At 42.3% G+C, this 18055-nt stretch overlaps 1 protein-coding gene across 1 annotated transcript in view; it reads left to right on the top strand.

The window, feature by feature from the left end:
* Positions 1-250: 250 nt before the first annotated feature.
* The window catches only part of LOC148540775 (flavin-containing monooxygenase 3-like), a 133323-nt gene continuing 115518 nt past the window's right edge, over positions 251-18055 (top strand). Inside the window, exon 1 of the mRNA XM_088482011.1 lies at positions 251-350. The gene's annotated coding sequence lies outside the window, so the exon portion shown is untranslated. The remainder of the gene's footprint in view (positions 351-18055) is intronic.

Genomic DNA, 18055 nt, shown 5'->3' with positions numbered 1-18055 from the left:
GATGGTGGGGGTGAGTTCCACAACATCTATAGGACCACTTTAAGCATTGCCTGGCTCAATCTATGGTAGATAAGCTTATATGTACTGTAGGTGAATAGCTAAGGACAATGACTTTATGAAGAATGCGTGAAAGATAATTATCTTTCTATTTTAAGAAAAATACTTATGTGCGAATACTGCTTTAAAGCACGCATTGCTGGTTTGTAGAGCTCTTTTCTCTTAATACAGGGAGGAGCCTGCATTTCTTTTTTTGTTCCCCTTTGTAAACATTATGCAGTATGCACAAATTCCTGGCACATTTTGGACTATTTAACAAGCAGTAGATAAATCAACATCAACGGGAGCAAAATGTAAGTATTAGAGACAGCAAACACTTCTTGTTTCTTATTAATGAATAGTGCAATCTTCCAGAAATTATGTATTATTTTACCAGTAAATGTGTCACCTCTTGTTTAGAAGTATGTCTAGAATACATCACATAAGACAAAGAAATATATAATTTCCTAGCATATGATTACTCTCTGTTTTATTAAATACTGCTTTTGTGTAACTTAGCTATTATAATACATAATTCAAAAGTATGCTAGATGCAGTTAGTTGAATAATTGTTTTTTAAATGTTCACAGGAAAATAATAAGTCTAAAGATAGACTTAGATCGTATCTACCAAGAAAATGTTATTTTGTACACTCTTGTATTACATCCTCTTTTATTGTTTCATGATATAGTATTTATATGATGTAATGAAATCAAAATAAAAGGGGTAACAATTATGTATATCTTATTAAGAACAGTTATGAATTACCATATGCAATTAGTTCTATAAGCTAGTATGATATAGAATGTAAACTATGTATTCTGCGTTCTGTTGTCTTTATGTTATAGATTGAGGTGTTCCCAGCTACCTATGAGGAGATATAAGTCAAATGTGAAAGGAAAGAGTTAATACTGAACACATAAAACTCCTGAGAATTCTTTTCTCTTGGGAACACATGATAATGTTAGGATAAAAGCATACTGCCTTTCACAGAGACATAATTTTGTTAACTGAAGTTAATATTTACAGTAGCTGTGATAACTTATTGGGGTCATTATTTTGCTATTCATAGACACCTGGGGCTTGACTCAGCAAGGAACGCAAGTGTGCGCACACACGAACGCACTCGTCCGCTGCATGTATGTGCTGATCAATGCATAGGCATGGCAACCGCATCATAAGATGCAGACGCCCAGCCTTACACAATGCCACTCACTTCCCTTTACTCAAAGCCTGAGTAGTCCGCAAGACAGCAGAAACATCGGTAATATCGAGAACTGTCAGAACCATACACACAATAGACGTTGACCTGATGTTGTGCAGGATTTTGGCCACTTCCTGCATGCATCGAGTCATCTGGCTGCATATGCCGCGGCCCTGCATTAATTATGCACGCCCCTATAAGGGCGTCAGAACGCACAGGCACTCCTGCGTTTGCACAACCACCCCGCCACCACCCAAAAACGGCACTTCCTTTCAATCAATATCGGAATGGTCTGCGTATACACTGTGTGTAGTCTGCGTACCCTTACCCGATCGCACTGACTAGTTCACACCCGCGCAGTGCATACGCATGCGCAGTGCTAAAATATCGGCCGAGTGCGTGCGTTCTCTCACTTCCGTTCCTTGATGAATTAGGCCCCTGGTGCAAATATTTGACTGCAGAATTGCTGCGTTACAGCAATTCCATATAGAAGGATATTTTTTAGGCATGCATTAATAGTCGTTTCAGATATCCTCCTACAAATCATTATTTCCTACACAATGCCTCTCTGAAGGGCAAACAATAATGGCTGTCAAAGAGTTACCTCTCTCAGCATATCATGTGATGGCAAAGGGGGAAGGAGGGGGTTGATGTTACAGTGCACAGAGTAAACACAAAACACATTGGGTTGATGCATTGTTGGTTACAAAATGGGTAAAATGTATGCTAAACAAATGTGCATGTCTCCGTACGGCTCTCCACTGGTAGCGTATGCACCAAACATACTGTACATCACATAAACGTATGCTCATGTTTTTTGCTTGCTCGCTATGAAGTATCAATAAAACTTCAAAAACCACTCTACTACAGCAGAAGCAACCCTCCATCTTGTGAATGGAAAAATAATAACAATAGACAAAATCAGCTAATACATGCACATTAAAGCATAGTATACTGTATGGCCAAGCAACAAAGAAATCATCTGTCAGTGTCAGTGGATATTTGCAAACCAGATGCTGATGACCATCGTCGTCGTCATCATCATCATCATCCCTTATTTACACCTGTCCCTAACCTAAATATTATAGCTTTCTCAGGCGTAGATATGGTTGATGAAGAACTGCAATAGTCATGGCATAGCTCTTTATTTATGGCCATTTTATTGGCCACTGCTGAGAACTAATGTATAGCTTACTGATTCTACTCCAATGTACATTTTTCTGGGCATTACTGACAGCTACTATAATGGCATCTTATTGTGTCTAACGTCTGCTATGGGGCTCATAACAAGATATTTCTTTTGGCAATGGGTTTCTCATTGTGAAATACTTTACCAATTTACTGGGGATGTAGTCAAAATGTAGGACACTGGGCCTGATTCAGAGCCGGACGCTCTGACAAGAGCGCTCGCACTGAATCAGGGCCCTCCTACCTAAAATTGGAGCGGCCTCCTGGCCACTCGCACAGCTGTGGGTGACCACCCACAGCTTATGCGAGCAGCCAAAAAGATGGTCGCGATGGTCAAGACCATCACGACCATCGGGCTTGCGATGAGACCCTGCGGTAGGGTCTCGCTGCCGCAAGCCCAGGAGTGCTTTTGGCTCTATCAGAGCCAAAAGCACTCCCACTGACATCACTAGTGATGTCAGTGGGGCCGGCCCCAGATGGTAGGCGTTCCCATGGGAACGCCTCCATCTGGGTAGCAACGCCCCCGGCACGCTGACCAAAGGGAGTGTGCTGTCACTCACCATCGACAGCACGCCCCCTGTGGTGCGAGACCCATAGCGATGGCTTGGTTGTCGCTATGCGGGTCTCGCGCATGCGCACGACGGAGCTCCCTCCGTCGTGCACATGCGCACTAGGGCACCATCGACCCGCTGAATCAGGCCCACAGTCAGAACTTAGACAATCAAAACAGCAAATGCCGGGGCTGCTATGATCCTGTACACTGCCAGCTGTGCAAAAATATGCAAATGTTACAGCCGCTGGGATTTTTATTGAAACATCCATTTGCAGCATCTCTAGTCGCCGCTTGTGTACAAGGACGCAACCAAGGGACCCATATCGGTCGATCATCTAACTTCTGAGTAACCCTATGGCCATGCAGAATGGCCTATGGAACAAAGACCTTAACAACTGTATATAGGATCCTAGTCACAGGCTGTGACAGGGCCCCGAAATGTTCACAACACACTTGCATTTGAGCTGCCGTCCTCCGTTACTGGCCACAAATAGTCCCTGACTGTCAAATCACTTTGCAAATGTTTCTTCTCTGCGACCGCCGTCACAAAACTACTGTGGCACATGCATAGTGTGACCCCCTACAGTCACTACAAATCCCATCAAGCTTGAATGGTGACACTTGTAGAATCACAAGTGCCAGCATGTCATGATATTAAGGGCCTGCTGGTGCCTGTAGTCTGCCTGTGAAACATAAATCTAAAAAAAAAGATAGGACATGGAACCAAATGTTGTATACCTTTATTAAAAAAACACTGCCCCACACATCCCTCGGTCACTCATGGTCACACCATTGAAATGAATAGGGAAGAGCTGTTTGGCTTAGGGCTTTTAATTGCTGTGACAAGGGGTACAGGGAAGAGCCCTGGGCAGTTGTCCCTTGGGACATTATTTCTTAAATGTAACTATTTCTTGTTATACATACATTCATAATATATGCATGTCTTTATTTTGAATGTCAACATTTTGAACATATTAAAATATAGACAATCAAAATTGATAAAATAGGCAAGTCTATAATTTACATTTCAACATTTGCCTGCAGTATCTCAACTTCAGGCTCCCAGAGGCGTATTATGCTTAGTACACACTTAACGATGTGTACCCAGCCAATTTGTCGGGCAGATGCATCGTCAGCAACATAGCCGATATGAGGGATGGGCTGGGCCTGTATATCAGCCCTGGCAGTCTGCCCTGCACTCGCTTGTGATGGGGGGCATGGTTAATTCAAGGGTGTGTGCCCCGAGTCACGGAAGCTGGCCTCGTGGTATGCCCGTCTCTTCCCAGCCCAGCACAGCCGCCGCTGGACCATGCATGCCTCCACCCCTTCCATCTCTGTGAAATCATAATGATTCCACAGCCTTGGGGTGGAGGGTGGGGGACTCTTCATTCCTCCCTACTCGAACCAGTCCTAAGGCCTCCCTACTCGAACCAGTCCTAAGCATATGCCAGGGAGGCCCGATGGCTAGTCTGACCCTGGCCGGTACACACTGGCCGATGTGGCCGATATGTCATCCGATCTATCAGATCAGACAACATATCGTCTAGTGTGTACCCGGCTTAATACACCAACTTTTAGCTGTGTATGAGACTCAACACAAACATGTACGGCTGTGTCATTTTATTATCAACATTATGACTGTCAACATTTTAGTTGTAGACATACAGTAGAGCCCATGTTGACATTTTGATTGTCTAAGAATGTACCAGTAAACATTATGATGCCTATATTTTTATTGTATACATTTTAACTAAGTAATGTACTGCATTCAATTAACTGGACATTCCTTTTACTGATGGATACAATTTGTATTCTGTTTTTGCCATGAATGTCAATGGGTACAGTGTCTTACTGGACATTATTGCTGCTTAATAAAATTTTAATGCACAATAATAATTTTTCTTGTGCATAAATGTGACATAGGAACATCTCACTGGGTATTACATTTACTGGGCATCATACTGTGTGTTACTGATACTAACAAGCAATTTTTTAGACAGTGTTTTTTTACTGGTTGGAATCTTTTGGGACATTATTGGTACTGTTGTGCATCTTAACGAGCATTATTGCTACTGATGGGCATTATGTATAAATAACTTTTTTGGGGGAATTTCTGCTATTGCTGGACATTACTGGGATGTTTCATTTTATATTTATGAGGAATTATGATTGGTATAATAATTCTTGATCACTGGTAAAGGAGGAGTTAATGGAAATTAAAGCTAGCACATTAGATCTTGCTAGTCATTTGCCCTAGTACATTAGATTTTGTTTACGGCATGCGAGGTTGTACATTCGGGAATTTCTTTGTTTGTGATCACAAAGTCTCAACGGAAGCTGCTCCTTCCACATAAGCTCTGGGGTATTGTTAGGAGATGCAGAAGCTTGGGTTTTATTCTTTGTGAAACCTATCCTATCTGATCAGCCAAATTTGTATTTTTTATCATTCTGAGCTCTTACACACGTAGCCATGTAATTTGGAGTATTAAAGATGGTCAAACCCTCCATGACAATCTAGCAAACCAGCCAACCAAATGAAAGTTTTGACAATTATTATGCATTGAAATTAATGATTATCGATCAGAACCTGAAAACAGCTGAAAAACAATCTGGAGTGTTTGCTTTGCCTATGAAACCAGTTTGGTCTACGCAACTGTCATTCAGCCAACTGGAAGCTGTGAATAGAGATCTTCTCCATATATCAGGGGTGAAGATACTCTAGTCTTTTTGTCTCATGGGGCCAAGGTTAGTTTGGCACCCCCAACCACCCTCTTGAGGTGGCCATAGTGTATGAGTGGTGGATTATCTTGTAGATTGGGTTTAAGGAAAATGAATATGCTGGTAGTTCCACTTTAAGGGCATGACTCATTTGCAATGCCAATGCTCACATAAATGGTCAATGTTTTTCAGCTACGCATGTGTCTAACTCGCTAAAAAGTTGCACCACAAATGCGTCCCATGGTGTGAGCTTACAGAGCCACAGGGGTATATTTACTAAAGTGCAGGTTTTTAGAAGTGGAGTTGTTGCCTATAGCAACCAGTCAGATTCTAGCTTTTATCTTCTAGAAGGTGCTAGATAAATGATAAGTAGAATCTGATTGGTTGCACTTCCTGCCAATCTCTCTGGGATGGGTCTGTGTAGTCACTGCGATAGCAGTCCCAATTGCAATGGCTAGTTCGAGCATGCGCACTGCGATGCGTACGCATGCATAGTATGCAACAATCGGCCGATTGCGTTTTTATTAGTTACTGCATTTCTTGCTGAATCAGGCCTTCAGATGCTTAATTGCTTACATTGGAGACCATACTCTGATAGAGATTTTGCACCTAGCATGGGGCCAGTGCAAGTTTTGATGGAGCATCCAATGGTTGCGTATAAAGATGCACCGAGTGGAACTGTTGCATTTAAAGTTGCACAATGTGGGCATCCCAGCCCTTTCACATTCAGATGCAAGGATATACATCAGGGAAGGGAATATATTAATATTAACTTAAAATTGCAGATGCGACTACGGCAAATGACGAAACATGGACGCCACTGCATCCAACTCAGAATCGTTTTATAAGAGCCAGATTCAGAGGTGTACACACTGCCAATGTTGGAAGTAGTGGAATTAATTTTTTGCTACTACATATGCATTAAAGTCACAAAATGCAAGTGTCCGTGCAGAGTTGCAGTTGTCATTTCAGGAAAAGATTATTAGAAATATATAGATGCAGACAGGTAACCACAAATAGATGCAGCTGCGGGCTCTTCTGCATCTGCCTTTGAATCAGACCCAAAATGTTTTTTATGGGTTTTTTTTAAACAGTGTAACCTATTGCTCTCCAGGTATATTGGAACTACATGTTTCATTTTGCCCTATTTTTTTCCATCACTTTCAACTGCAAGAGAAATTGGCCAAGTGTTGTGAAACATGTTACAGAAATACAGTGGAAGCTTTTTATTTATTTTATGGTTTATTTTTGTATGTCTTATCTATATCATCCCAGTAATTTGATCGTGTGACGCTGATTCGAAAATATTTTTTAATCATGTTTATCTTTCATTACAATTTATTTCATGTTATAAGTTTTATATGCATTTCCTTGTCAGTAATAGTGAAAACAGTCCTAGGCCTTTACATTTGTCTCTCTATTACATCATGGTTTTGTAGCTTTGAACGTGCACTTTATTTTAATATAAACTATTGTTGGACATTTCCTGTCTAAATATACTGTAGCTCACCTTACTGGCGAGTAAAGGGATTGGTTCTACCCCATATTCATCTTAGACTGTTTGTTGCTCAGTGTTGAACAGTCTTCAGTAAAAAGCTCATTAAGCTGGGTAAGAGATCTGTTCCCCTATTCAAAAGACTATTCAAAGACACAGTTTACAAGACTAAGCTTTAAATTACTCTTCTACTATAGCAATGGACAAAACTTATTATTATATTTTGTTGATGTACAAAGCTTTGGAATGTGAGACATTTGCCCAGCTAGGCATTATAGCCTATAGGCTCCATACTCCAACATTTGCCAGGAAATCCTATGGATCCTTCCTCAGCAATGGCTGCTTTCACATGATTTGATGAACGCACAGTAGTGTGGACGGCACCCAAAGCAGAAAGTAAAGTGATCGCATTAGCAGTTACTTTACTTTTACACATCCTATCAGACCACCTCTCCTTGCATGTTTTATTTAATACATCTGGGTGCGCTATATTGACCAATACAACCCAATAATTAATAAATAGGCCCCTTAAAAATATTCAACTTTTTCATACAGTACATCCTAAGAACCACATTTAGAAGCTGTGTATTTACTATATACACTGGAATCCTACTGGCTTACGCAAACTTTGCATATTCATCCCACTTCTTATTGGCTCTGTTAAAATAGACCTGTCACCTACACACAATGCCACTGCCAGTGCACAAGGTTAAGCTTAGGCCTTTGTTCTCGCATCCCTGCTACTGAAGGAGGCATGACCATGACATGGTAAGGGCACTTTGCTAGCCAGATGCAGAGGCTGTGGGGCAGATATCATAGGCAAATGCAGGGGGGGTTTCCGTCAGCCTGGAAACTCCCCTCCCCAGCACACACATTACCACAGTAGAAATAGTAATATAATAGAATTTTGCTAGTGTTGCATGTTCTTCTCAGTATCACAAATGAAATAATTTTAACATGTATCAGACTGTAATAAATAACCTGTGCACCAACTAGGATATCTGGAAAACATGCACTATTAGGGATGCACTGCTATAGAGCCCAATATGTACATATATGTCCACGGCAGTGCTAGGTTCTTCTACTGCTCCTCCAGGTTCCCGGACTTGCTCCAATAGTCTGGAATGGTGAGCATATCTAAAATAAAAACATCCAGTTCAGGAAGGATGGCCTTACTGACGCATCTAATGGCTTATTGTGATCGCTGGTCTGGGGCAGAACTATGGGAGACAATGGAGGCGCTTGCCGCTGGGCTCCAGCTCTGAAGGGGCACCTCCTCCATTGTCCACAACATATTCACCCCACTTAGGGCTGTAATTATGTACCCAGAGTGTACCGTCACAGCCGCCCAATACATGGCACCCCTTCCCGGCACCTGAGAAGCCACCATATACTAGTGGAGAGCTGCATGTCACACCATCAGCTGCTGCCTTCATCTATCTATAGCCTGTATGCATGCGCATTGCTAAATTACAGTGTCAGCGGCTGTGATGCGGGGGGGCACCAAATTATAACTTGCCTCCGGGCGTCTGGGATGAACTTACACCACTGTCGCTGGTCCTGTATATGCTGGAATTATGATACACAATATACTTTGTATGACGCATAATAAAACTGGTTGAGTATTAATTCTGCACTCTTCATGGACTGGCCACATTCGCTCTAAAATCAAGCATTTGGAAACCCCCCTCTAGAAATCCTGCATTTGCCACTGGATATGGTGCTTCCCCATATGCCCTGCACCCTGGGAGTCAGCAGTACCCTTGTAACCCTCCCTATGGCCCTGCACTAGTGCCCAAGACTCTCTCTTCTGCACCAAATAACTATCCCAGTAGTCAGGAAACAGTTTAACCTGCCAATAACAGTTTCCCAAATTAAGGAGGGTTTGGCCATCTTTAATACTCCGTGTGTGTGTGTGTGTGTGTGTGTGTGTGTGTATTTACTGTATGTGTGCAGCCCCCTTCCTTGAAATTCAGTTCCAACACTCTCCTTTCATCTGTACTTCACTCCCTCTCCTTGTAATTTATTCCTCTAATACCACACTATGGGGTTAATTCTGTGCTGCACGTATCTCTCTTCACGGATATAAAAGGTGAGTTTCTGCATACAGAGCAACTTTACACAGTTTTGCATATACCGGTCCTATTCTTTATGCCTGGCCCAGGTAAAGAGAGGGCATGGTCTAATCACGGGAGGCGTGGTCATGCCCCCTTGAGAAAAAAACCCCACTCTTTTGCAGCGTCACTTTGTGGAGCTGCGCGCTGGGGTGGGGGCACTGTGAGCCCCTCAGCCTGGCGCAATCTCCTATGCTCCCCCAGTCAGGCATAGGAGATTGCTGTGGCTGGTGCTTAGCAGCTGTGAGCAATCTCCCACTGCATCCCACCACACGCTGTGTGCTGGGCTGCTGCGAGGGAAGAGGAGGGAGGGGGGCAGAGCCGGATCCGGGCCCCTACCGGGTCCCTTTGGAAGCCTGGGCCCGGGTAAACTGTACCAGCTCCTTCCCCTCTCGGCACCCCTGGTTGTGCATATAAGGAAGGGAAGCCTTTTTCTGATGGAACTCTTGCACCTAACATAGGGTAGGTGCAAGTGTGCATATACTAATGAAGACGGTTGCAGTGAGCATAATAAAAGTAATGGGCAGCACTGGATTCTGCTTGCACACACACAATCCGCTACATTAGGTGAACACCACAAGCAGTAAATCAGGCTTCTACGGCTGCCCACAAATAAAGCCACTTTGCGAGTCAGAATCAACCCTAATGTCTTAATTCACATAATGTTTACCTACTCTCCTAGAATGTTCAGTAAACTCCAACATTTCAGGTGGCTCTATTATCTTGGTAAACTGCTGCGAATGACGGGACTGTGAGGAGGGAGCAGGGCTAAATGATGTGTTTTCACTTTTAAAATATGTTTTTCACCTCCATACGGAGCCACGATTCCTGGCAATTATCTCCCCATCCTGCCTGCTTCACTTGGAAATGGGTAGGATGCAGGAGATCCAGACACTCTTCCAGGGGTGCAGCGGGCTACCTGAAAATTCGGAAACTTCCCACAACCTCCAGGAGAGCAGGTAAGTATGTATTGGCCCCACCCCCTGCTTTACAATGCCTTGAATCATGGCTTTGTATATATTGATCATGGAGGGGGCAGCCATACCATCGTCATTCCCGCTACAGCCCTATCAATAGATTTCTCCACAAGCACCCTCTGCTTTCCTTCTAATTAATCCCCCTTACCCCTTCCTCTAAAGTATTTCCACCCTTCCTAACATACTTCCATCCCTATATTCATCATCCTCGCTCACTAGAGAACAGACCCTATACACAGAAACAGATGCTTTACAAATATAATCTCATTTAAATTGGATTAATACATATCAACATATCATGTTTGTCATGAAGAAAATGTGACTCACTGCACTAAGTTTTTAGATGTGGAGATGTTGCCCATAGCAACCAGTCAGATTCTAGCTATTATCTTCTAGAAGGTGCTAGTTAAATGTTAAGTAGAATCTGATTGGTTGCTATGAGCAACATCTCCAATTCTAAAAACTCTCACTTTAGTAAATATACCCATTGTAGTGTATTGTATGTAAACGGAAATATGACCTTAAGTGCTAAATATAATTTGAATTAAAGTTAATAAGGTTAATGTAGATTTTATATGTGCTTGCCACAAAAAGAAAATCTACAATCCCTATAATAAAATATCAATTAGAAAGAAGAAAAAGTTTTGCTAACACGAAAACTGCACCTGATGTACAAAAAAAAAAAACTAATACAAATCTAATGCAGAACCTATATAAGTATTAAGAACAATATAATTTATTACAAAGACAAGAGAATACAGATTAAAGGACAACTGAAATCAGCCCTATCAAATATCAGTATGTGAAGCAAGGTGATATGTATTAATCATTTCCAAGTCATAGGAACACAATGTCCGAGGACAGTGTCCTTAGGAGAGAGCCAAATAGATGTCAGGTCATTGGTGATGTAACATAGAATTATGGAACTGTAGGAAAAATCCTCTGCTTAGCTTGATAGCAGTAATTGGTCTAAGCAAAGCGGTTACCACTGCAAACATCACTCTGCTTATTCAGTAGATCCTGTTCATCCTGTTCTACAACAACGTTTTAGTTTATATAACAGAATATAACAGAATTATAAAACAAATGATACAACTTAATAAATTATCTAAACAGTTCAAGAGATTAATGTAAACTATTTGGTAGCTGAAACAGGTATAGTGCTACCGGCTGGCAGTAAGACAGAAAATAGTTGAAAATAACATTATAACCATGTACAGTGTTTTAGAAACATTTGATTACATTTTTAGAATTATTATACAGATCAATCATTGGGCAGTTTAAAGGATTATACAACATATATATGATAGTTTTGTAGGGACATATGCCACAACCTTAATAATGAACTACAGTATATAGTTAATATTTTATGCAAAAATAAAATAAAAGTTATATTATCCAAGTAATCCTTCAGCAGATTAGTGAATTATTTAATTATTATATCTCTCAGGGTTATTAAACTTATATTCAATATTAACCAACATGTGTTCATCAAGTGCATGCAATCATTATAGATTCATATTACATTCAATTTATTTTGAATAATAAATAGTTACAAATATAAGACAAAAGTAAAATATATGGGGCCTTATTCATTACCGATCGCAACTGCAATTATGCACACGATCGGCCAATTATTGCGTTCTGTGCATGCGTATGCATAGCATTGCTAGTGCGTGAAGGCTCCACTGCAGTGACTAAGCAGACCCATCGCAGAGTGACAGGAGGTGAGCGTTTGGGGGTAGTAATGGGGGGGTGGTTGGTGAAACGCGGGTGCGTTTGATTGCCATTACACAGTCATGCATAAATTAGCCACTGTGATGCCATATGCAGCTTGGGCTTCACTGCGTGCGATGAGGTTAGCAATTCCTGAGTAAGGCTCCGATTGTACTCTCTGTTACCAATGCAAAGTATTATGTGTGTAAGGTAAAGTGGGCATCCTTATTTTAGGCTGCGACAGCATTGCGACTGCAGTCATTAGCAAATTTTCGCAGTGAGACTGCATGTGTAATTGCAGTCCGTAGTGAATCTGTAGTGAATCAGTCCCATTGTTCACAACATTGCAGGCTGGGGGCATGGCAACCGAGGTTCCGGCCTGGTGGGCTGAGCCCGGCAGTTGCTGGAAGGTTAGCTTGCAGCAGCAACCAGCAGCTTCTCTGACATAGTCACATCTAATGCCTTGCATGGGATGCTACCATGACAGGCCAGAGGTTAATTGTAAAAAGATCCTACAATCTACCTTACTGTATACAGGGAAGCGGCTTGTTGGAGGAACCCGGGAAAGGCATGGGTAAGCTGCTGAGTGGGACATTTTACATTAATCCATGCCCCCCCGGTAGCCAGGCCCTTGTCAGCTCTTGATTGCCCTGACTAATATATATACTGTCATGATTGAATAAATCACAGCACTTTTTTACTACTTATATGGTCTCTGAGTGCCGCCTCTTCTGTACATGTACATATATATACAGTATATACAGTATATATATATATATATATATATAAATATAAAACACGCAAAAAAGGCAGCACTCTGCAGGCTTGTAAGGATATTAAAAGTCCTTTATTCTCTACCATATAGGCAGTAAAAGACTCCACCGCATAAGGGATCTTTTAATATCTCTGACTATCATCTGTCTGAGGCAGAGACATATTTACTAAGCAAAGGGCTTAATTTTGCACAGACACAAAAAAGCAACAAGTTTCAAACATTCATAGACCTGAATAAATTTGATGGAATACTAACTTTAAAAAGACACTTTGTTATGAAAGACACAGCAATTATATCCAATTATGAGAACCCTTCAAAATTGGACCTTAAACCTGTGTCCAAATTTTATCCTTTGGAGACTAATAGCAGTAATCTATCGATATTTGATGAAATGACTAAAAAAGACTTAATAGACACCCAAGCAGACATATATTTAAAAAGTAAACTTACATTCCAAGAAAGACAAGCATTAAAAACTCTACAAGATAATGATAATATAGTACTCAAACAAGCAGATAAGGGAGGAAGTCTCGTTATAATGAACAATATAGATAACACTAAAAAAGCTGTCTGGCTCTTATGGGATCTGAATTCATACCAACCCCTCACCAAAGACCCTACAGAGGAGTACGTGGAGCTCCTAAGAGAAGTACTAGTGATAGGTCAACACAAGAATATTATCTCGAAAGATGAATATCAATACCTAATGATGTCTAATTGGTTACCCCAATATTTTATCTTTTACCAAAAATCCATAGGGATATAAGGAATCCACCAACCCAACCCATTATTGCAGGGATTGACTCTTTAACCTCACATACATCAGAATGTGTTGACATCTTTCTCAATAAATATGTGAAATATTTGCCCTCATATGTAAAGTATGCGACTAGTCTCTTAAATATTGTACAAGAAATTAGTTGGGATAACAGCTATATGTGGGTCACTATAGATGTCCAATGTTTGTATACTTGCATCCAGCATTGTAAGGGCATTGAAGCTTGTAAGGATTTCCTTGATAAAGACCCATCCATTGATGATAATCATAAACAATGTATCTGTGATCTGGTTGTATTAATTTTAACGCATAACTATTTTACATTTTTAGACCAGTTCTCTTTACAAATTTGCGGAACCATGATGGTCACTATTTTTGCACCCAGCTACGCAAACCTTTTTATGGCTAACTGGGAATCAGTGTACATCTACACTAACAACCCCTTCAAACATTTGATACACCTCTCTATGAGGTCTATCGATGATATTATCATTTGGAAGGGTAATGAGCAAGAGTTTAATGAATTCATGGATTTCATTAACATAAATGACTACAACCTGAAATTTACTTCCAACCTATAGAAAACCAAAAAGAGTTCCTATATATTGTTTTAAAAGGAACTAATAATGGTATTTCAACTAGAACATATATAAAATCAGTAGATACAATAGCTACTTGCACTACAAAAGTGGACACACTAGAGGTTGGAAGGATAACATTTTTTATTCCCAGTTCCACTACATCAAATGGAATGGAAACCCTGAATAGGGAAAACTCAGCTCAAAAAGTAAGACCAGGTACCCTTCATCACACATTTCAGCAATGAAGAGAAAAGGTTCTGACAAGTTTGGAATAAACACTGGGGGATCCTAAAAATTAGAGATGAGTGGGTTCAGTTCTCAGAGATCTGAACCATACCTGCCGACTTTCTGGCTACTCCTTCCGGGTGGGAGCAGCCAGATCGGCAGGACAGGGGGGCGTGGCCGAGACCAGGGGGAGTGGCCAGCCGGGTGACATCACCTGTGGGTGTGGTGGAGGCGGAGTCACACGATCGCGTCAGTTTGGCCCCGCCCCCGCTACACAATGCCGATAAAATAGGCATTGTGAAGCAGGGGGCGGGGCCAAAATGACGCGAATCGCGTCACCGCCCCCCCCCCGCTGCGGGGGCTGCAGGGGTTATAGCGGGGGGATAGGAAGGGTGAGCGGCCTGCCTTCCCGGGAGGTCAGGAGCGGCACCCGATTTTCGGGAGGCTCCCGACCAAATCGGGAGGGTAGGCAAGTATGATCTGAACCAGCCCGAATTTTGTAGATCCAAGTCAGATCCAGGCCAGCTCGAGGTTTCCCGCCTGACTCGGATCTCTCAAATTGAGACTAAACCATAGAGACGAAATCTTGCTGCTCGCGAGCTTTCGTCTCTACATATAAGGGATGCAGCGGGCGCCATTTCACTCTGGCTGTGTAGACTGAACAGGGAGGGTGGGTAGTGTAGGGCTGGGGAGAGGTGCTGTGCTATCTGCTGTGTCCTGGGCTGGTGCTGATCCATTCTGAGCTGGTGCTCTGTGGTCTGCTGTGTCCATCTGGGCTGTTGCTAATCCATCTGAACTGGTGCTGTGGTGTCTGCTGCTTCCATCTGGGCTGGTGCTGTGCTGTCTGGTGCTGGTGCTGTGCTGTCTATTGTGTCCTGGGCTGGTGCTGATCCATTCTGGGCTGGTGCTGGGCTGTCTGCTGTGTCCATCTGGGCTGTTGCTGATCCATCTGGGATGGTGCTGTGCTGTCTGCTGCATCCATATGGGCTGGTGCTGATCCATATGGGCTGGTGCTGTGCTGTCTGCTGCATCCATCTGGGCCCAAGTTCTAGACCCCCAAAATTATATATATATTGTCAATTTATTTTCTGTGTATGTGTGCATGTTAGGCTTACAGTAGCCACACAATATACAGCAAGTTGCAACCTAGTGCTGCCCGACTCCAGTCGGCATCAATTGGCGCTCTGGGCCCAAGTTCTGACCCTGAAAAAATAAATAAAAGTCCTTTTTTGTCTAATATATATTTGTCTGTGTGGGTGTGCATGTTAGGCTTTACCGCAAAAGATACAGCAAGTCAGCAACGCAACCTAGTGCTGCCCGATTTCAATTTGTCATCAATCTTTGCTCTGGGCCCAAGTTCTGGACCTGAATTTTTTTTTTTTAAATTGTCTTTTTTTGTCTAATAATTGTCTGTGTGTCTGTGCATGTTAGGCTTAGCCGCACAAGATCTAGCAAGTCGGCAACACAACCTAGTGCTGCCCGACTCCAGTCATCATCAATCTGGGCCCAAGTTCTGGAGCTGAAAAAAAAAGTATTTTTTTGTCTAATAATTGTCTGTGTGTCTGTGCATGTTTGGCTTAGCCGCACAAGATCTAGCAAGTCAGCAATGCAACCTAGTGCTGCCCGACTCCAGTCGTCATCAATCTGTGCTCTGGGTCCCAATTCTGGAGCTGAAATTTTTTTTTAACAAATTTTCTTCTTTTGTCTAATAATTGTCTGTGTGTCTGTGCATGTTAGGCTTAGCCGCACAAGATCTAACAAGTCGGCAATGCAACCTAGTGCTGCCCGACTCCAGTCGTCATCAATCTGTGCTCTGGGCCCAAGATCTGGAGCTGAAAAAAAAGTATTTTTTTGTCTAATAATTGTCTGTGTGTCTGTGCATGTTAGGCTTAGCCGCACAAGATTTAGCAAGTCAGCAATGCTACCTAGTGCTGCCCGACTCCAATCGTCATCAATCTTAGCTCTGGGCCCAAGTTCTGGACCTGAAAATTATTTTTTTTAAATTGTCTTTCTTTGTCTAATAACTGTCTGTGTGTCTGTACATGTTAGGCTTAGCCGCACAAGATCTAGCAAGTCAGCAACGCAACCTAGTGCTACCCGACTCCAGTCGTCATCAATCTGTGCTCTGGGCTCAAGTTCTGGAGCTGAATTTTTTTTTAAAAAAATTGTCTTTTTTTGTTTCATAATTGTCTGTGTGTCTGTATGTGTTAGGCTTAGCGGCACAAGATCTAGCAAGTCAGCAATGCAACCTAGTGCTGCCCGAATCCAGTCGTCATCAGTCTGTGCTCTGTGCCCAAGTTCTGGAGATGTCAATTTTTTTTGTGTGCGCACAACTGCACGTGTGTGAATTTTGTAACCGCACCTTGGCTACACTATTGGTGCTTGTGACACTGCTTCAAGACCACAGAAAATATGGAGGGCTCTCACATGACAGGAGAGCAAGGCCAAGAACCACATGTTGTAGCTGCTGCCAGCAGTGCAAGGCCGTCAACTTCCTCATCCTCTATGAAGGCCCATGCCCCAGAACTTAAGTCACACCATCGAAATGGTAAAGCTACTTTTACTGAAGTTAAGGAAAAAAAATTGAAAGGAAATTTGCCTTTAGATAAACAAAAAATTGGCAATATGCCATTCACTACACGAAGTGGCAAGGAAAGGATAAGGCCTTGGCCTTTCTTTATGAAGACTGCTGGTTCTGATTCTGATAGCCCTTCAGAAAATACAACTTTGTGCCCTGAGAAATCGAAATCACAAATCCCCGAGGAGAGTGCAAGCTTGTCCGTGGTTGCAGTGTGTGAGCCAGACCTAAATACTAGTGTTCCAATATTTGTGTGCCCTCTGTAAATGTGGAGAAGGGCAGTCAACATTTTGCAGACGTAGTCATCGAGGATGCTTCTGTGGAATTGCACATGGAGAAGGAGGATATTTTGGTAGTTGAAGGTGCTAAGGATGATGAGGATGTTGATGATGAAGATGTTGGTGATGAGGATATTGATGCCAAGGATATCCTTTGTGTAAGTAAGGCAACAGCTGTTGCCCATGGATTGAAAAAGCCAAAGCCCATTGTTGTCATGCCAGGACAAAAGACAAAAAAAATCCACTTCTCACGTGTGGAATTATTTCCACCCCGATCCGGACAACAGTTGTCAAGCCATATGTGATCATTGCCAAGCAAGAGTGAGTAGAGGGAGGGACCTAAACCACCTAGGAACCTCCTCCATGTTACGTCACTTGGAGCACATTCATCAAATATCAAAGTGTATGTCGCCAAGTTTCAAAACTCAAAACGTAACAAGTCCAGTGTCACCTACCTGCTCCCTCTCTGTGAGATCCAAGTGCCTTCGATCTCCAACACCAACACCTGCATCATCAACATCCTCATTCATCATCAGGAGTAGTCCTGCTGCATCCAATGTTGGTATTCGAAGCATGATTGACTCCTCTCCTATCTGTGATTCCTCAGAAGGATCCTTGATGACTACACCTGTTGCTACTGCTGTTGCTGTGAGTGGTTCTTCATCCCATAAGGGGACCAGGAGGAAGACTACTTATAGCGTATCCTCCAAAAAACAATTAACTGTTAAACAATCGTTTGTAAGGGCAAACAAGTATGACAGCAATCACCCATTTGCACAGTAGATTACTGATGCCATAATAGCTATGCTGGTATTAGATGTGTGTGCAGTATCCACCAT

Source organism: Taudactylus pleione, unplaced genomic scaffold (assembly GCF_031769625.1).
Source record: "Taudactylus pleione unplaced genomic scaffold, aTauple2 ptg000017l, whole genome shotgun sequence".
Taxonomy (NCBI): domain Eukaryota; kingdom Metazoa; phylum Chordata; class Amphibia; order Anura; family Myobatrachidae; genus Taudactylus; species Taudactylus pleione.
This window is presented reverse-complemented; position numbering and strand designations above follow the sequence as displayed.